General features: G+C 36.2%; 1 long non-coding RNA gene across 3 annotated transcripts; it reads left to right on the plus strand.

Moving 5' to 3' along the window:
• The first annotated feature begins 2,111 nt into the window (after positions 1-2,111).
• LOC122140007 lies at positions 2,112-13,811 on the plus strand. 3 transcript variants are annotated; one of them, XR_006156736.1, is made up of 4 exons: positions 2,112-2,454; positions 2,567-2,719; positions 10,603-10,725; positions 12,761-13,811. It is a non-coding gene; the product is annotated as an uncharacterized LOC122140007 (long non-coding RNA). The 3 variants fall into 3 exon arrangements; XR_006156735.1 differs by lacking the exon at positions 12,761-13,811 and adding an exon at positions 10,823-11,111 and having other exon boundaries at positions 2,114-2,454; XR_006156734.1 differs by lacking the exon at positions 12,761-13,811 and having other exon boundaries at positions 2,123-2,454; positions 10,603-11,111.
• Positions 13,812-17,543: the final 3,732 nt, after the last annotated feature.

Raw genomic sequence — 17,543 nt, forward strand, 5'->3', positions numbered from 1 at the left:
AGCAGCATGTTTTTTTTTTGTACCATATGTGCCACTCTTGCTCCAGCCAGTCCATCAGCAGAATTTTCAGTATCAGCCCAAAGGTTATAATTGAGCATCCAGTTGTGCAAGTGCATGTCAGATCTCTGGCAAACATACTGTTTTCATTGATGTTCTTTTTACTGGATTTAAAAGTGATGACTCCCTCATTTTTTTTTATTTTTTTTTTGTGCGAGATGGTGTTTGCTGCAACTGTCAGGCTTAAGACCTTCGCCGGATGACGGATAGAGAGTGTGAACGACTGTGGAGCAAGAGAAGTGACAGTTGGAGACCTGCTGCTGTGGGCACAGTGTGCGTTTGAGAGTGCTTACATAGCAGTGAAGCTGCAAACTAAGCAAGAGCAAAGGACGGAGAGAATTACAGCAAAGACTTACTGCACAAATGAAATATACATCCTTGAGAACAAGCGATGCAAACAAGATACAACGTGAGGATAAAATATGTATATAATGAGCATGTGTTGGAGAAGACAGTTTAAGACCAAAGCAGAAGTTCATGGGATGCACCAGGCTGCACCAAGAGATAATTTGGCACAAATGGTGAATGCACTTCCTGCTAGACAGCATTATAGTTACATCACATGCTTTTTGGGAACTTTTTGTGCGGTTTTCTGCTGTTTCGATCACACACTCTCTTTCTCTTTCTCTGTAAGTTTGTTTTTTGAGCTTTGGATCTATACCAGCAGATTTCCTCGCAGCAATTCTCATTTAAATCTTTGTCCAAGAAACATGAACTGAAAAATTTTAAACACAAAAGAGCCATTATTCTCTTTGGGTGAAGGTGATGTCTCAAGGATGCTGAATAAACTTGCTGGTTTATTGTTTTTCCCCTTTTATTTCTATGATTAAAAAAACTTCTTGGATTAACCTTTGATGTCATGCAAAGTTGTGACCTTGTCTTTCAAAGTTTCCTGGTTTTGGAGCCTTTCCGCTGTTTTCTCTTGTCAAGGGCAATCACAGCATTGTGCCAACACCTGTGGTGATGGGGAGGTTTTACTGTGTGAAAACATTTTGTACTAAGAGCAAATCAAACAGGACAAGCACCCCTGGCTATTAGCTTTTAGTCCTATGGCCTCATTTTTCACTTTCTCTCCCTTTCTTTTCTCTTTGTGTCTCACTTATTCCATAGTGTCGGGGTGTACTATTTCTGAAATAAATTGATATTCAAAGTTTTTCTTTAGCTGTGTCATATTCAGTGTGTTTTGTGCCTTGTGTCAGAAAGTTAAAAAGTACATTTCCCCCTCAGGTAGAGAACATCACTGGGCTGTGGATGTTCTTGTAATTCAAAAAAACTTTTTATTTCCCTTTTTTAAGTCCCATAAATATTTGTAATGTGTTCCAGCAACAAGCATTATTTACTCAAATGATTTTTTGGAAATCAGGTGTTATTTAAAAATGTACGCTATTGTACCTCTGTTATGTTTTCAAAGTTTTTTTTTTATTATTATTATTTAATGTACACTACCGTTCAAATGTTTGCTGTGCATGAAAAAATATTCAATGATGGGATATATTTTTCAGTGATTGTGGTTTGTGAGCTGAATTGAAAGGCCTTTTTTTGCAGCATGCAGAAATGATATCTGTGCTGCTTTTGCAGTATAAGACAATTCTATTGAAATTTAACTGTAGATTTTCCTTCCAGAATAACAGACTCCTTTTCACACCCTTTTTATGTAAATGTAATATGTTTAATGTGTTACTTTAAATTAAAATGGCACTTAAATAGCATACATAATTATAAATAATTACTTATTATAAATTAAACCCGTTGTTCAATCAAATGTCTGAAACCAAATTTCTGATTGTGTTTGGAACATGAGTGGTCTTTAGATCTTTGGTAGATGTCACAAGACATCCATAAGAACATTTCACTCTCTTTCTTTTGGAAAAGCATCTTACATAGATAGGCCTATGATTTTTTTTCTCTCTCACCACAAGTAAGCTGTAATAGGTGTGCAATTTGCTTTTTAGTTCCTCTCACAATTACATCCATTACTCTTCAAGTCACAATGTCAGAAAGAGGGGAACACAAAATGAAATTCATTATATGCTTATTGCTGGATATAATGGGCTTTTAAGTCAGCCTGGTACATGATGTATACACTTAAAAACTGTGTGCTGCCACCTCGGATGTGTTTTATTTTGTGTTTTGGACGTGATATCTTTAGTGTATTATAACAGACATAGTTCACTATTTCTGTTCTCAACTCCACCAGACTTTGATACGTATTTAAGTTGCGTTTATTGTAGACTATATGATGCGTTCTTATATAGACCAGACAGTTAAATGCTGTTTCCCGTTCCTTGTGCACCTGACAGCTGTTTTTGAAGAATGCTAAGTTGCTTGTTTTGCTGGGATGTCTAATTTGTCCACTGACAGTCTGGTTGGGAGGCATCTCGGTGGATCTCGGAGAACGTGAGTGTTTGATGTCAGGAAAGATCCTGTTTTCATAACTCACAGACTCAAAGAATGACCTGAGGATATGTTTAAGGGTTCTGATAATCTGTTTTAAAACTTTTCTCTGCAGGGCTAAGAACAGAATGAGAGCGAAAGAGAGAGATATGTATATAAAAGATGCAGAGCAGAGCGAATGGACAGAGACAAGCAGGGAATGAGGAGAAAGAGGAGCAGAGGAATGAGATGGGGGGAGCTGAGTGTAGAGACAGCAGCGATAAGGAAGGTATGTAAGAAAAAATCTCAATGAATCTGGTCTAGTTTCATTGATTTAGAAAATCAGTGAGTTGAAACTCATTTTCTGCCTCAATTTAATAAAAGTGTGTAGTATTTGAATGATGATTTATATCAGGAGTTCAGTTCTTCTTAATTGGGAAAGATTCAATTACAACTAAAGGAGAGAAAATACATTTTGTCTTCAGTCATCTTTAGAAAAATGTACAAAGTATATGTTAGATTAACACACACACACACACACACACACACACACACACACACACACACACACACACACACACACACACACACACACACACACACATTATTATTTTATATTACAAATTTTCTTCCTTTGGCAAACCACCAACAGTTTACATAGAGCAAATGTCATTTAGTAGATAATTTATATCTAATAATTGTTTACTGTGTAAACTACTGCGGAAGTTATTTAAAAATGCTTAATAAAAATGCAAAAAGTTTTATTTTCCCTTTTCAATGCATTTGTCAGGTCACTATTTAGAAATAATTTTTTTTTAAAATGGTCTGCGATCGTAAATACTCGAATGTCAGTTGTAGGGGAGCATCTGCTTAGACATCATGCAACAGTTCATGTTAATATTATATTATATTATATTATATAATATTATATTATATTATTAATAAAACAGTTAAAATAAAAATCAATGTTAAAAATATATACAAAATTGAATATAGTATTATAATTTCCTTCATGTTATAAATAATACAATTATTTTAATAATAATAATAAAAGTTCAGCTCAAATAAAAATCAATCATTTAAATTAGAAAAGTGTACACAATTATATAATATGTTTTTATTAATGTATTAATTAAAATAAAAAATATATATATATTATTAATAAAATTACAGTTCACATAAAAATCAATTAAAAAAGTACTTTGGACTAAAGCAGTAATGTATGTTAATTAAATTTTGATTTTATTTTGTATGTTTATTAACCATGGCCGCTTTTGCAAATAAAGGCCACAATCTGAACACTGTATAGTGTTGAGAACTGCCCTGTCAAAACTCATGATCACTGGCCTAATCAAATGATGTGTTATTAATGATGCAAACACACTGTCCGTGTTTCCTCACCTCTGTTGAAGTGATGGAGGTAGGACAGTGGAACAGTAAAGATGTGCGATGGGGGGAGTCGAGTGGAGGTATAGCACGAAGGTCAAAGGGTGCAAAGGGTTTAGTAGGGGGTGGAAGGTAAAATACAATTAAAACCAAGCATGGAGTCAAGGGGAGTGACCTAGGTGAGAGTACTGTGTGTGTGTGACACATAATAAAAGGTTGAACCCTCCGTCGCAGAGATGGCATACCAAATCAACTCACCCTGGGAGAGAGAAGCCACAGCGAGAGAGGGAGAAAGAAAGAAAAGGAGGGAGGGGGAGCCAGAGAGTGTGGTTGCCACGGGGCTGAGTGACAGAAATTAATAATTAGTGACAATGATTGACAGCGCACTCTCCATCTGCGGCCCGCCGCTGCCTCCGAGCGCTTGCCTCCGCTGGCGACCGCGGGCACAATGAGCTCCAGCGGGATTCTGAGAGACGCTGATGATTGACAACTGCCTCCTGGAGAGATGGGGACAGCCAGTGTGTAGGGGTGACGTGGAGAGGGGAGCGAGGAGGAGGCGGAGGAGGCTCGCGCTAGGCTGGCGTGTTGGGAAGAGAAGAGGCGGTTTGGTCAGGATGGAAAAAGAGAAAGCTTACCTCAGTGCCAGCCCGACTCGACCCACCTCCTCCCGGTCCAAACACGACGCGGCTGTTATGCAAAATACTTGCGCCTTCTCTGGAGAGGGGGCTGAGAGCGAGAGAAGAAAGAAGCGAAGACAACAGAAAAAGAAGAGTTTGTGTGAAAGGGAAGGGTCAGTGGAAATTAGCCAGCTGTCTGATGCCGCTTCCCCTCTTTTGACTGATTTTTCTCTCAGAGCTCTCCTCATTCGGTCTCATTATTGGCTATTATTGTGCAATTATTTAGCCTTCGTCTTATCACTAATCTCGGTAATTGTACAAAGCGAGAGAGACTTAAACAAGCTTTCATTACAGACATTAATACTGTTTCATATTCATGTGAATATGATGTCGTTCAAATGTTTTTTCCTTTCTTTCTTTTTCCTTCCTTCCTTCCAGGCTGTTTTATTGCATTAGTTTTTTTTTTTATTAAAATCATCAGTTTGCATGGAGCAAATGTCATCAGATTATATAGATCCAGATAATGCTTCAGTAAAAATGAAATTAGAATTTGTACAATGTACATGCATTTTACATTCGTATGGCCAAAGCTTTGCATAACAAATAAAACAAACATAGTGAAAAACAACACACACACACACACACACACACACACACACACACACACACACACACACACACACACACACACACACACACACACACACATATATATATATATATATTTTTTTTTTAAATCATCTCTTTTAACAATATATAACAATATAACAATATAGTCTAATTGAAAAAGAATAAAAGAGAGGATTTTAAAAATAGGAAAAAATAAATAATGAAGTTAAATAAAAATACATTTTATTTAATTTTTGATCACTTTTAAAATTAATATTGCTCTTTAACATTTAGAGTTTTTTGTTGTTCATTTAATTATTTTCATGAATATTACTGACTTCATGAATATATTGTGAATTATGTTAGAAAATCTAAGCTTTATTTTTACAGATCGGATGCAAAATTCCTTCCGGTGGAAAATTACCAGTAGTTTACAACTAGCAAATGTCATTTAGTAGAATAGTTATATCTAATAATTGCAATTTTTTGTTGCTCTTTAAATATCATGTGTGTGTGTGTGTATATATATACATATATAGAGAGAGAGGGAGGGATTTTGTATTTTTATTATTATTATTTAAAAAAATTTTGTATACAAGCTTTTTTTTTTTTTTTATGAATGGTTTATTTATTTAAATTGACAATTTTGACCAGATATGAAACATTTTGCCACACAATAAAGCTAAAAATATTGATCAAATTTGAGGACTGGAACTACTGTGTAACTGATATACTGAAAAAAAAAAGCTTAATAAAAAAGTAAAAAGTCTTATTTTCCCTTTTTAACACATTCAAAATTTTGTCAGGTCACTATTTAGAAATAATTCTGAAAATAATGGTCTGTGATTGTAAATACTCGAATGTCAGTCTTAGTGGAGCATTATCTGTTCTGACATCACCATGCAGCAGTTTATATACGCACATCAATTCAGATAAAAGAAAACCAGCCAGACGAACTCTGACCTGTTGCACCTTCGCGGGGGCATACAGGTATCCGTGGCCTCTCTAGAGGGTGTTCTGCAGAGGTCTGGCGTGTGGAGAGAATAGCCCAGTGGAATTTACCCAGTGCCAAGCGTGCTTTAGCCTACTTTGACATGGGCTGCTCTAATACATTCCAGCACAACTCCAGCCTGGAAAGAGGTCTCTAAGGCTTATACACGCACACACACACACACACATGCACACTTGACCTCAGGGGAACAAAACCGGATTGCACAGCAGAGATAGTCCTGCTGGGAAATGATTCATATCAGTGAACATTATTGATTTTTCCAAAACGGGCAATTTTTTCCCTTCTGCCTTTGTTGTGTCTCTTTCTATTTCCCTCTCTCTCTTCCACAGCAGGTTACACATCTGTTGTTTTCTGCTGTCAGATGTAGAGAACACCTGTCCATTGTACGATTATCTCCATTTTTCCCTTTCCTTTTCTAGAAGAAACACAATGGAGAAAAATTGACTGAACTGTTTATACTTTTATACTATTGTAACATTTCACCAGGTCATATTTCCTAGGCATGAAAATTTATTTTATATGAGTAGAGACTAGAAATTAGCTCTGTTCCAAAAACTAGTGAGCTGCCTCGCTGTCTACTGCTCACACTTCTAAGACAGCATCCAAACTATCATGGAATCTCAAGTTCTTGGACAGTACACAATCAACAATTAGCAAAAGAGACTCAATTTTGGTGTTAGCATTTGCTGAGCTTATTGTGTAATACTCATTTAAAGTGATAGTTCACCCAGAAATTTAAATTCTTTCATTAATTTCTCACCCTTATGTTGTTCCAAAAATTAGTAAGACCTTCATTCATTTTCGTATTAAGATTAAGATTATTGAGATATTTTTGATGAAATCTGAGAGCTTTGCAAAATAGACAGCAATGCAACTGACACATTCAAGGCCCAGTAAAGACTGAATAGTCCATGTGACATTCAACCGTAATTTTATGAAGCTACCAGAATACTTTTTGAAATTATTGAATAAAGTCATTATTTTTGTTTTCTCGTTATTTCGTTGCTGTCTATGCAGGGTCAGAAAGCTCTTGAATTTCATCAAAAATGTCTTAATTTGTGTTCTGAAATAGAAATAACATCTTACTGGTTTGGAATGACATGAGGGTGAGTAATTAATGACAGAAACTACATTTTTTGGTAAACTATCCCTTTAAGCTTAAAAATGCACAGTATACACACAAACACAGACACACAAACATATCTATCTATCTTATCATTTCTTTCCATTAGTGCTTTCAAACCAGAAATGTTCGCATATAGTTGTATGTTTCTGTCTCTGCTTCTTCTACTTTTTCTACAACTGAGTCATGTAACTTTCAAGAGAATCTGCTCTTATTTGCATTTTCTCTTTCTCTATCTTTCCGTCCCTCTCTCCCCTGGACATCATCACCCCTCACCTCTAGAGAAACACACACACTTACATATAGAGTCCGGTGCACATGCGAGCTGACAGCTGGCTTCCGCAGGCCCCAGCAGGTGCAGTGACAAGGCCCCAGAGGCCCCTGACTCACACAGCCTGTGTGTGTGTGTGTGTGTTTGCTTGACTGATGGATAAAAGCCTCAACATATTAGTTGTGATTTTTATCTGCAATGCTTTTGTCCTTTAAGCAAACTTTTTCCTTGCAGTTTTTTTCCTAATTTGCAGTTTATCTCACTGACACGTGCTACATCCGGGGAGAAATATGCATGGAGGAAAAAAGTTTACTCCATTGTTCTCTTTGTTGTTCCAACTCTCTTGTGTACGTTTTATGCGCTCCTAAAAGTAGAATTAAACCATTTTCCCAACATATGGGTGTTGACACATTATAAATAATTTAATTCGTATCTGTGGAAAGTAGATGCTTAATTATCTTGATCTTTGCTTTGACGCTCCGTTTCTCTCTCTCTCTCTCTCTCTCTCTCTCTCTCTCTCTCTCTCTCTCTTTCTCTCTCTCTCTCTCTCGCTCTGCAACATGGCCGATATTGGTCAGCGTGGGATGTCTGCACAGTATGATGTTGAAAGGCACCGCACACACACACCTGGCTCACCGGCTGCCTCTTTGGTCTGCGTCACCTTTTGTCAGGCTCATGTTAATTAAGCCCCGTCAACGACAAACACACGCACACACATGCACCCTCACCGGGGTGCCTTTTAATGAGCCTGCCATTTGATAGTTATAGACACCGAACCAATGTGCTTGTTTTATGTCTTGATGTGTATGTGTGTGCGCTTTCTGAAGAAGAAGAGGAGGAGATTTTGGGAAAGATCAGCTGATGAGGAATTGTTTATGGTAAATAGGGAGTATGTCATCTTTCTTTCACTCTTCCTATGTCTCTCTTTCTCTCTCTCACTTCTCCTTGTTTTGCGTCCAAGTGAGCCGTGACTCTCCCTTTTCAGCGAGATGAAAGACGCCCGGCACGGGGCTTCCAACAAAAGTGCCGGCAATCACAAACAAACCTTCAAATGAAGAACATCAAAGGCGCTGCCCCAATTGTTAGCCTCTCGTGTCCGGGGAAAATTGGCTCATTAAGGCCAAAAAATGACATTGTTTACATTAACCGAGGCCCCTGATTAGATGCAACCATGTTTGTTATGTTGTGTTGTCCGCCTTCACTGCTGCCGCTACCAACAGGCCACTTCAGCCCTCCGCTGCACAATCGTTCCTTTGAAGGCTTTCTCTTCGCTGATAAAGAGAGAAAGAATGGGACACCAAAAAAAGAAAGCATGGGAGAAAAGGATAAACACGGTCACAATTGCAAACGCGTACAGAAGGACATGATAGGTCCATTCTCTCTGTTTCTCTATTCTGGCTTCAGTTTTCTCTCTTTAGGACTAATTAGGTTGCCTGTGGAAAGAGAGGTGATTTGAGAGGACAGTTGGGGCTGTGATGGATCTGTTTGTGTGGTAATTGCACTGATAAAGAGTGGGGTGTTTTTGGAAGGAGAGAAAGAAAAGGAAAGGACCACAGCGGCGAGTCGGGGGGGATTGTGTCAATGGCCTGGGCTCATCTTGTAAATGAAAATAACCTCTTTTGCAACCCGACACGTTCGCAAGCCAAAACAGTGTCTAATAACTGTGGAACGGGGGGTTGGATGAGTTTACACTATCATGAGTTGGAGAGACGAGGTGTTGGAATCTTTGTTACATGTCTGGATGAAAAGTTTAGCATCATTGATGTCAAATGTGGCGTAATGTTTCTTCATGTTCCACCATTTATGCAAACACTAATGAGATCGGAGAGCAGATTTCTGCCTTTAAAATCATTTAAGAATTGGAAAGTATCTTGTTCTACACTTCCTGTAGTACAATTTAGTGCCTTCTTATGCAATAAAAGCTCGATAAATTATTCTCAACATTTCAATAACAATTTACAATAACAGTAAGATTTTTAAAATAATTTTTGTAACAATAAGTGATGAATTACAAACTTTTTTTACAGCAAATATTAATCTAGATTAATATTAATTTATTGATATAATGTTATTCACTGTTTGCTCAAAATACATTAATATACATGAATTATATAATAAATTATACTAAAATCTAATTATATATGTAATTTATATATATACATAAACATTACAAATAGATATAATATGTAAAATACATGGGTCACACTTTAATTTAGGGACCAATTATTGCTATTAAATAACTATTAGCTATGACTTGCCCCTAAAAACGTCTTGCTGCTTATTAATAGTTATTAGTAAGGTAGTTGCTAAGTTTAGATATTGGGTAGGATTAAGGGATCTAAAATATAGTAATATAGTGATATGCATGCTAATAAGCAACTAGTTAAAAGTGAAAATTCATCTATAAAATAAAGTGTTACCTACTTAATTCTTTTAATTCAGAATATATATATATATATATATATATATATATATATATATATATATATATATATATATATATGTATATTAATCGTGATTAATCGCATCCAAAATAAAAGTTTTTATTCACATAATGTTTGTGTGTGTACTGTGTATATTTATTATGTATATATAAATACATCCACATATATGTATATATTTCAGAGAAATATATTATTTTTATATATTAAATGTATTTATTTACCATATAAATTATATGAATATAAATATAGACATGTAAATGCATGTAAATATTTTCAAAACATATACCGTATGTGTGTGTATTTATATATACACAATAAATATACACAGAACACACACATATATTATGCAAACAAAAACTTTTATTTTGGATGTGATTTATCGTGATTAATCATTTGACAGCACTATATATATATATATATTCTTTTAATTTTAAATGTTAAGCATTTTTAGTATATGTACACATTATTTCATGTTAGTTTTTACATTAATGTGAACATATAAAAATATAAAAACCTTTTTGTATTATAAAGTAAATCTTTTCTATAGTAGTATTGTAATGTGAAGCATTACTAAAGTTTTCTCTCATGTCTGCGAGCAGAGACTGGACAGAGCTGTATCTGTGTGTGAGAAAGAGAGAGAGAAAGACGAAGAAGAACTGTACTGCTAACCACACTGTGACCTCCTAACCCTTCCCTCCCTCCCTCTCCAGCCTCCCTCACCTGTGCCCTCTCAGGGACAGTGACCTAACCTGGAAATAATTACAACTACTGAACTGTCACTGCACCCTCCACCTCATCTCCAGTCCTTATTGCCAAAAACACGCACCCCGCAGGTCAGGTCACCACATTAGATCACCCATACACACACACTCTGCTCCATGAAACTTCTTGACTTCCATTAACATATTTTCACTTTTTCCTGTTTTTCAGTCCACTTTCTTTCTCTCTCTCTCCATTCCCGCCTCCCCTCAGTGGGGCCCCCAAAACTGTCGTAATTGCCTTTTAAAATAGTTTAGCATCTCCCTCAGAGAGCAGAAAAGTTTCCCCAGTATGGCACTGGAGGAAGAGTGAGTTGTTTTGTGGTGCTGCCTTGGAAACAGAGACGAGAGGAATTGAAATGATCTTGACTTCTGACCAGCCTCGTCTCCTGGGGGGGACCGGCACAGGATGGAAGAGCGCACTATGATTTCTCTTCACCGTTTAAAGACTTGTATGGAAAATATAAATTGGTTGTGGTGGGCTGAGAAAGATGCATTGGCATTTGTTGTGCCAGCAATTCCAATTCATGAAAGACTTTTTATTTAAATACATTTTGGATGCAGTTTTGTTTCAAACTTGAATGATTTTGCTTGTTTTTTTTTTTTTTTTTTTTTTTTTTTTGAGGTTCTTTATATTTACATTTATTTTTTTACTGGTGTCCAACAATAGATTTGAAATCAGCCTAACTTTATGCAGACAAAATGACAGCCTTTAAGGGAAGTTTTGCTGGCATCTGAATTTTTACATCCTCTAGTAGAAATATTTGTAAAAGAAAACAAATCCCCCATGAAGCTACTTTTTTTTCAAACACTGTTATTTTACAGTCAGTTTTAAGTTTATTTTACAGCCATTTATGTTTAGAGACAATGTTTTATGTTTAAGTTAAAAGTTTTTTACATATAACATTGTAAACACATTTAACAGTCTACAAGAAGAAAAAAAAAGATGAACCAAGGAATTATATATATATATATTTTTTTTATAATTATTATTATTAGTAGTAGTAGTAGTAATCATAGTTTTAATGCTAACAAGTGATAATGTCATATTTTGGTCAGTTAAAATGAAGATTATTAATACGGTGCATTCATGTTAAGAATATTCTTGTGATTAATACATTTTGTCCTTTGAATCTGAAGAGATTCATAGACATCTGATTAACTGTAATGATTTCATAATATTTATTTTTAAGGATTGTTTAAAAATATTATTCCCAATCCTTCAGTAATCTATAAGATGGAAAGGACAGGTGAGCCAGAGAGCAGCAAAATACAGATTTATAAAAGGTCCCTAAAGACTTTTTTTTTATTCATTTAATTGTTTTGCACGGTAGTGTCATGAAGCTGCAGGCACCAAGCATCTTCCACTCCTGGGAAATAAAGGAGAGAGTGTGGTTAGAGGAAACCCTAATGGGATATTGATAAGAAGCTCAGAATCTGCTCAGAGGAGAGAGGCATACAATTTTTGCATATACACTCTCCTTGCTTCTTTTATGGACCACACTTTAAAATACAGCTTAATTTACCATAATGCAACCAGTGGAATTTCTGTGACTTTTACTTAAAATCGCTTGTTTAGTTATGGCACAGCTTCCCAAAGCATGCCCCACTCATATTTATGTGCCAAACCAAGTGGAATTTAAATGTAATTGAAATGCATATTTTATGACAAAGTTGCATGATTATTGTATTGTTTAATCATGCAGTGAATGATCATTGCCTGTCAAATTTATTCACAACTTTTCTTAAATTATTTATGTAGGTTTTTTTTTCTTTTAGAATCATGGAATCATGTTTCCTCTGAGTAAAAACCCAAACAAGTTATTCTAAGATACAGTTTCAAGTGAGAAATTAAGTTAGACTGTGTGATATAAAATCACATTTATGAGAAATAAAGTTGCATTTGTGAGATATAGTCGCACTTGCACGAAATGAAGTTGCTTTTTTGGAAACAGGCTTCTATAGACACATTAAAAATAAAATAAATTAAAATTGGTACACGATGCCCCTGAATTAAAGAGACGTTCCTTTTTTTTAACCCATTAAATGGTCTGATTTATTTTAATACGTAGTACTAATTTCACCTGTTGTACTTTTCCACTTTTACTAGTCAAGTTAGCAAAACAGCGATGGAGCAGCAAGAGGAGTGGAGGTGAGAAGAAAAGGCTGCAGTGAGAGTATGTGGACGGAAAAACAGAACAGACAGGCAAGTGTTTTATTGAATCTGCGGTGTCCACAGAATCGGGTAACTCACTTAGAGGGCGTCTCTAAAAGCATTCGGAGTGTGGAGCCCTATGGGCAGTGTCACTCTCAATCTACAAAACAAAGGACCGGAGGGGCTGCTCTTTGAATAAGAAAACTACTTTTACAATACAGATGGATTATTTCATCTCTGACTGGTCCCTCCTGAGACTTCAGCCGCATATTTCGGGGGGAATGAAAAATAGGGTTGTGAATGTGTGTTTGGTCAAATCTGATATCAATATCACTTTAGAGAGATTATTTCCCCATGTATGCCTCTCAGAAGCTTTTCACTCTGCTTGGCTCATGGGGATAGAATTTGCTTCTAAATTAAATGCAATAGTTATGGGCACCACATGGGGTCTGGATTGCAGGACATATCATATTTGAAGGTGCTCAAAAATCTGAACAGACTAAAATGAAAACATCTAGAATCAGATCAGAGCTTTTGAAACAAATCATTTGCAAACTTAATTGCAAACTTCATCGGAACAGATTTGGAGCAATTTAACATTAGATCGCTCACCAATGGATCCTCTGCAGTGAATGGGTGCCATCAGAGTACTCTTTGTAACAAACAAATCCATTTTTAAGATGTTTTAACTTCAAACCATTACTTGGCACTAAAATATGAGTCTCCATAATATCGCTTTTGCTTTCGCCAAAAGATCTTCTCTGAGTCATGAGAGAAATATGCACAGATCAATCACCATTTGGAAGTGAAAACAGTCCAAACAGTTCTAATTAAATAGGCTGTGGTGGATTTTGTTGTAAGAGGACAAGAGGGATGGGCTGCTTGACTGGAGGAAGCATTATTATGGATTACTTAATCAAATAAATTGAACTAATTCTGACGGCACCCATTCACTGCAGAGCATATAATGCGAGCAAGTGATGTAATTGATGCTAAATTTCTCAAAATCTGTTCTGATGAAGAAACAAACTCATCTATATCTTGATTGGCCTAAGGGTGAGTAAATTTTCAGCAAATTTTCAACTATTTCTACTTAAGGGATAGTTCACCTAAAAATGAAAATCCATAACTTACACACCTTTACGTTGTTCAAAGCTGACATGACTTGCTTCTGTTGAACACAAAAATACATTTTAGGCTTTTTTTCACATGCAGTGAAGGTCAGTGCTGTCCACTGTTGTATTTGACCCTGCTGACTTATATTTTCAGAAAAAATATATATATGTGTGTGTGTGAGACACAGAAGATAATGATTTGGAACAACATAAGGGTGAGATAATGATGACCGGATTTTCCTTTTCAGGTGGACAATCCATTTAAATAACATCTTCTTTGAACTACATTTACATAATCCTCACTTTAAGTCATCGTTAAGTTCAATTAGCACCATAGAAAACAGAGATGGACGCTTATCAGATGACGGTCGTATTGCGTTACCAGACTTCCCATTGATTAGCCCACAGGATCCCCCTAGGGTTTGCTAAATGGTGTCTGTGTATTGCTATTACGGGGGTTACCAATTATTTTCCCCCTGAAATTAAGGGCAGTGACCCTAATATGAGGCCACTTAGTGCCCGTAATAAGATGATAATTGAGTTTGATGATGGACCCCCGTCCCCTCCCTCACAACTTCACAGCCCTATTCATGCTAACTGTCACTTCTTAGTAATGGATTACAGTGGCATTACTTACATTTATCATTTCCTGCATGATAGACTGTGTAGAAGACGACAGGAATAGGAAAGAGATAATAACACCCCCCAGATCATCTTATTTCTCTCCGTTTCATTGTTCTATTTCCTCTTTAGTGCCTTTCCCGGGCTCCACTCGTATGTGCTGTAATTGTATATGCACATTTCCCTGAAGACGTCAAATTAAAAGAAAGTTCTCCATCCAACCATTCAGCCATTCCTTCTTGTTCTTTCCTAGCCCTCTCACACATAAAAACCTGGCCTGGGGACAGCAAGCTTATTTGAACAGAGTTTTACATGTCCCTATCCAGCTTTGTGTTACTAATAAGGAGATGCTCATACACTTTCACTGGATTGATTTTCATGCAAGGGTGCCTCTCACTGGATCAGACCGTTCTCTTCACAGTGAATGGTTCAAGACAGGCCTTGTCATTTTGAGAAGATGATAACAAATATGACTTAAGATTGTGGTGTTATCAAAACTGTATGTTGCTATAAAGTGAAGTGAAAAAGTGAAAGTGATAAATGTGTTTATATTAATGCAAAATAGAAGCCAAAATGTATGTAAAATCATTTATAATGTAAATTTGTATAATTATTTTTTAATTTGTAAATTTTATATAAATTGGTGTGATTTTCATCCCTCTCCATTTGTAAAGTATCTGAATATCTGGTGCCAGTGAACTTTCCACTGCTATGAAGAAGCCAAAATAAGAGTGGCTTTGAAAATGTGTGGTTAATTAGATCATAATGGCCTCATCAATTAGGAGCAAATCATGGTTTGGCTTGGACTGGACATTTTAATGAAAAGTTGAAATGGGTCGCCCCTTAGGGCTACGAGTGTCCAAATCTGCTCTCCCGGTCGTCATTTATCACTGTAGTACACCGCAGACATCTTTACTCAGTAAAACAACTAATTCTGCCAGGCTGAAATGGACATATACTCTTGTAAGCAGTGACCCCTGCGTTTTTAACACACCAAGACACTATGACGGTTTCCAGAAGCTTCTCTCCCTCATGCAACCTTGGAAAAATGCTTGTCAATCCTTGATAAAGTGCTTAAATAAAATCATTATTTGACTTTATTGATGTTTTTTTGTCCCCATGCAAGGCTCAATAGGTTATTGTGGATTCTGCCAAATGGTCTGGGAGAAATCATTAGAGTGGGCTGATGTGATTTACGTCCTTGGTAGCGAGGGGCACCCAAATGATCTGCCTCTCAATCGGCATCATCAATCATGCGGAACCAGCGGGCACCTCAGGCAGCCGGAGCTGGCGTTGTGTAGGGTGGGACAGATATGTGTGCAGCTGAGGAGTTTGATGACAAATATGAATGTTTAGGTTTGTGGGGCAAGACTGGCAGCATATTTGGCATCGCCCATGTTTGTGTGCATGTATTGTCTTTGGCAGAGCTCCATCTTGGCTTGTTGTTAATGTGTGTGAACTGACTTCCTTAAAACACATCATAGCTCCAGTACCAATGTGTCATCGCATCAATGCGTCACTGCATCAGCAATTAATTCCAGTTTATGTTGTAAACAGGATCTCTGAGTTCTACTTTTGCTGAGTTTTTACATCCTTATATCAGCATCGTGACCTCTGACTAGGAAATTGATGGAGGCCAATAGAATAAACAACAAAAGTGAATAATTGAATTAGTGCCAGCAAACAGCAACATAATCTCTGCACTGCATCACAGCTTTATAAATGAAAAGCAGGCAACACTTTACAGTAATGCTGTATTTGTTAACATTACTTAATGAAGTAGATAACATGAAATAATGAATGCTTTTAATGCATTTGTCAATATTGTTTAGTGTTAATTTCAGTGTTTACCCTATCTACACTATAAAAAAATAAGTTGTGCAAGAAAATACTGTTTTAGTCTTTATACAGTACTTTCTATATTTCTGTTACTTGCAATTTATTTGTAATTATTTGTATAATTTATAAGCATTTTTTGAGTGACAAATGTTTCAAAGTAAATCATATACACCAAATTGTTTGTTCAATTAATTTATCATAAGAGAAAAAAATCAAGAATTATCAGTGAACAATAGTATTATAAATTTGCATTAAAACCTAGATAAATAAATGCTGTATTCAGTGCAAGAATTGAATTGAACCTTATACTATAAATAAATAAGGCACAATGTACTATATTAATATGGAGGACTAAATATCTTTGACTACACAGATAAAGGTCTTCTAGTGAGACTCTGATAGGTAAAAAAACATGTAAATTAATATTCATAGAATTTTTTTCTTTAAAGAGACACTCTAAAATAAAATGCCGTTCATCGCACAGGTTGGATGTAAATAAATCAAATGGTTCTTTTGTAAGCAAACATCATGACCTCATTGGTATATTTAATTTGAGAGCTGCTATAGGGCTGAATATTATCATTGGATAATCACTTAAATTCTATTCATCTCACAAGTTATTATATGGCTTCAGAAGACTTGGAAAAGCACACAGGTTGTATGGATTACATTTATAATGCCTTTTTTGTAGCTTGACAACCTGTGTTCCCCATGAACTGTTATTGTATGGCAAAATTCTTACTAAGTGGTGACCAAATGTTCTCCATGCCTTGTCAGGATGGTTATTTGGAGCTGTCTGTGGTGCTGATGTCAGTGGGATCCGTTGATGGTGCTGACTGGACAGCTCTGGAAAGCCAAAAACACTGCTACATCCACAAATAAATCTTAAGGCCAAAACCTTGTTGTTGGCCAAATGACTGAGCTGGATATCTCAGCCAGAATACAGACCTAACAAATTCATTATTAAACTGCAGACTTAGGATTACAGGAAACTTATAATGTAGATTAAAGTCATGAAGCGCATTCATCTCATTGGTACAATCACCAGTGTTAAGAGGACCCGAGAGAACCAACTATATAATATAAAGCAGTTTGCATCACGTGACACGTGCATGATGTCTATAATTTAATAATACTGAAGCAGTACCATCTCAGATAAATCT

Source organism: Cyprinus carpio, chromosome B16 (assembly GCF_018340385.1).
Source record: "Cyprinus carpio isolate SPL01 chromosome B16, ASM1834038v1, whole genome shotgun sequence".
Classification (NCBI taxonomy): Eukaryota; Metazoa; Chordata; class Actinopteri; order Cypriniformes; family Cyprinidae; genus Cyprinus; species Cyprinus carpio.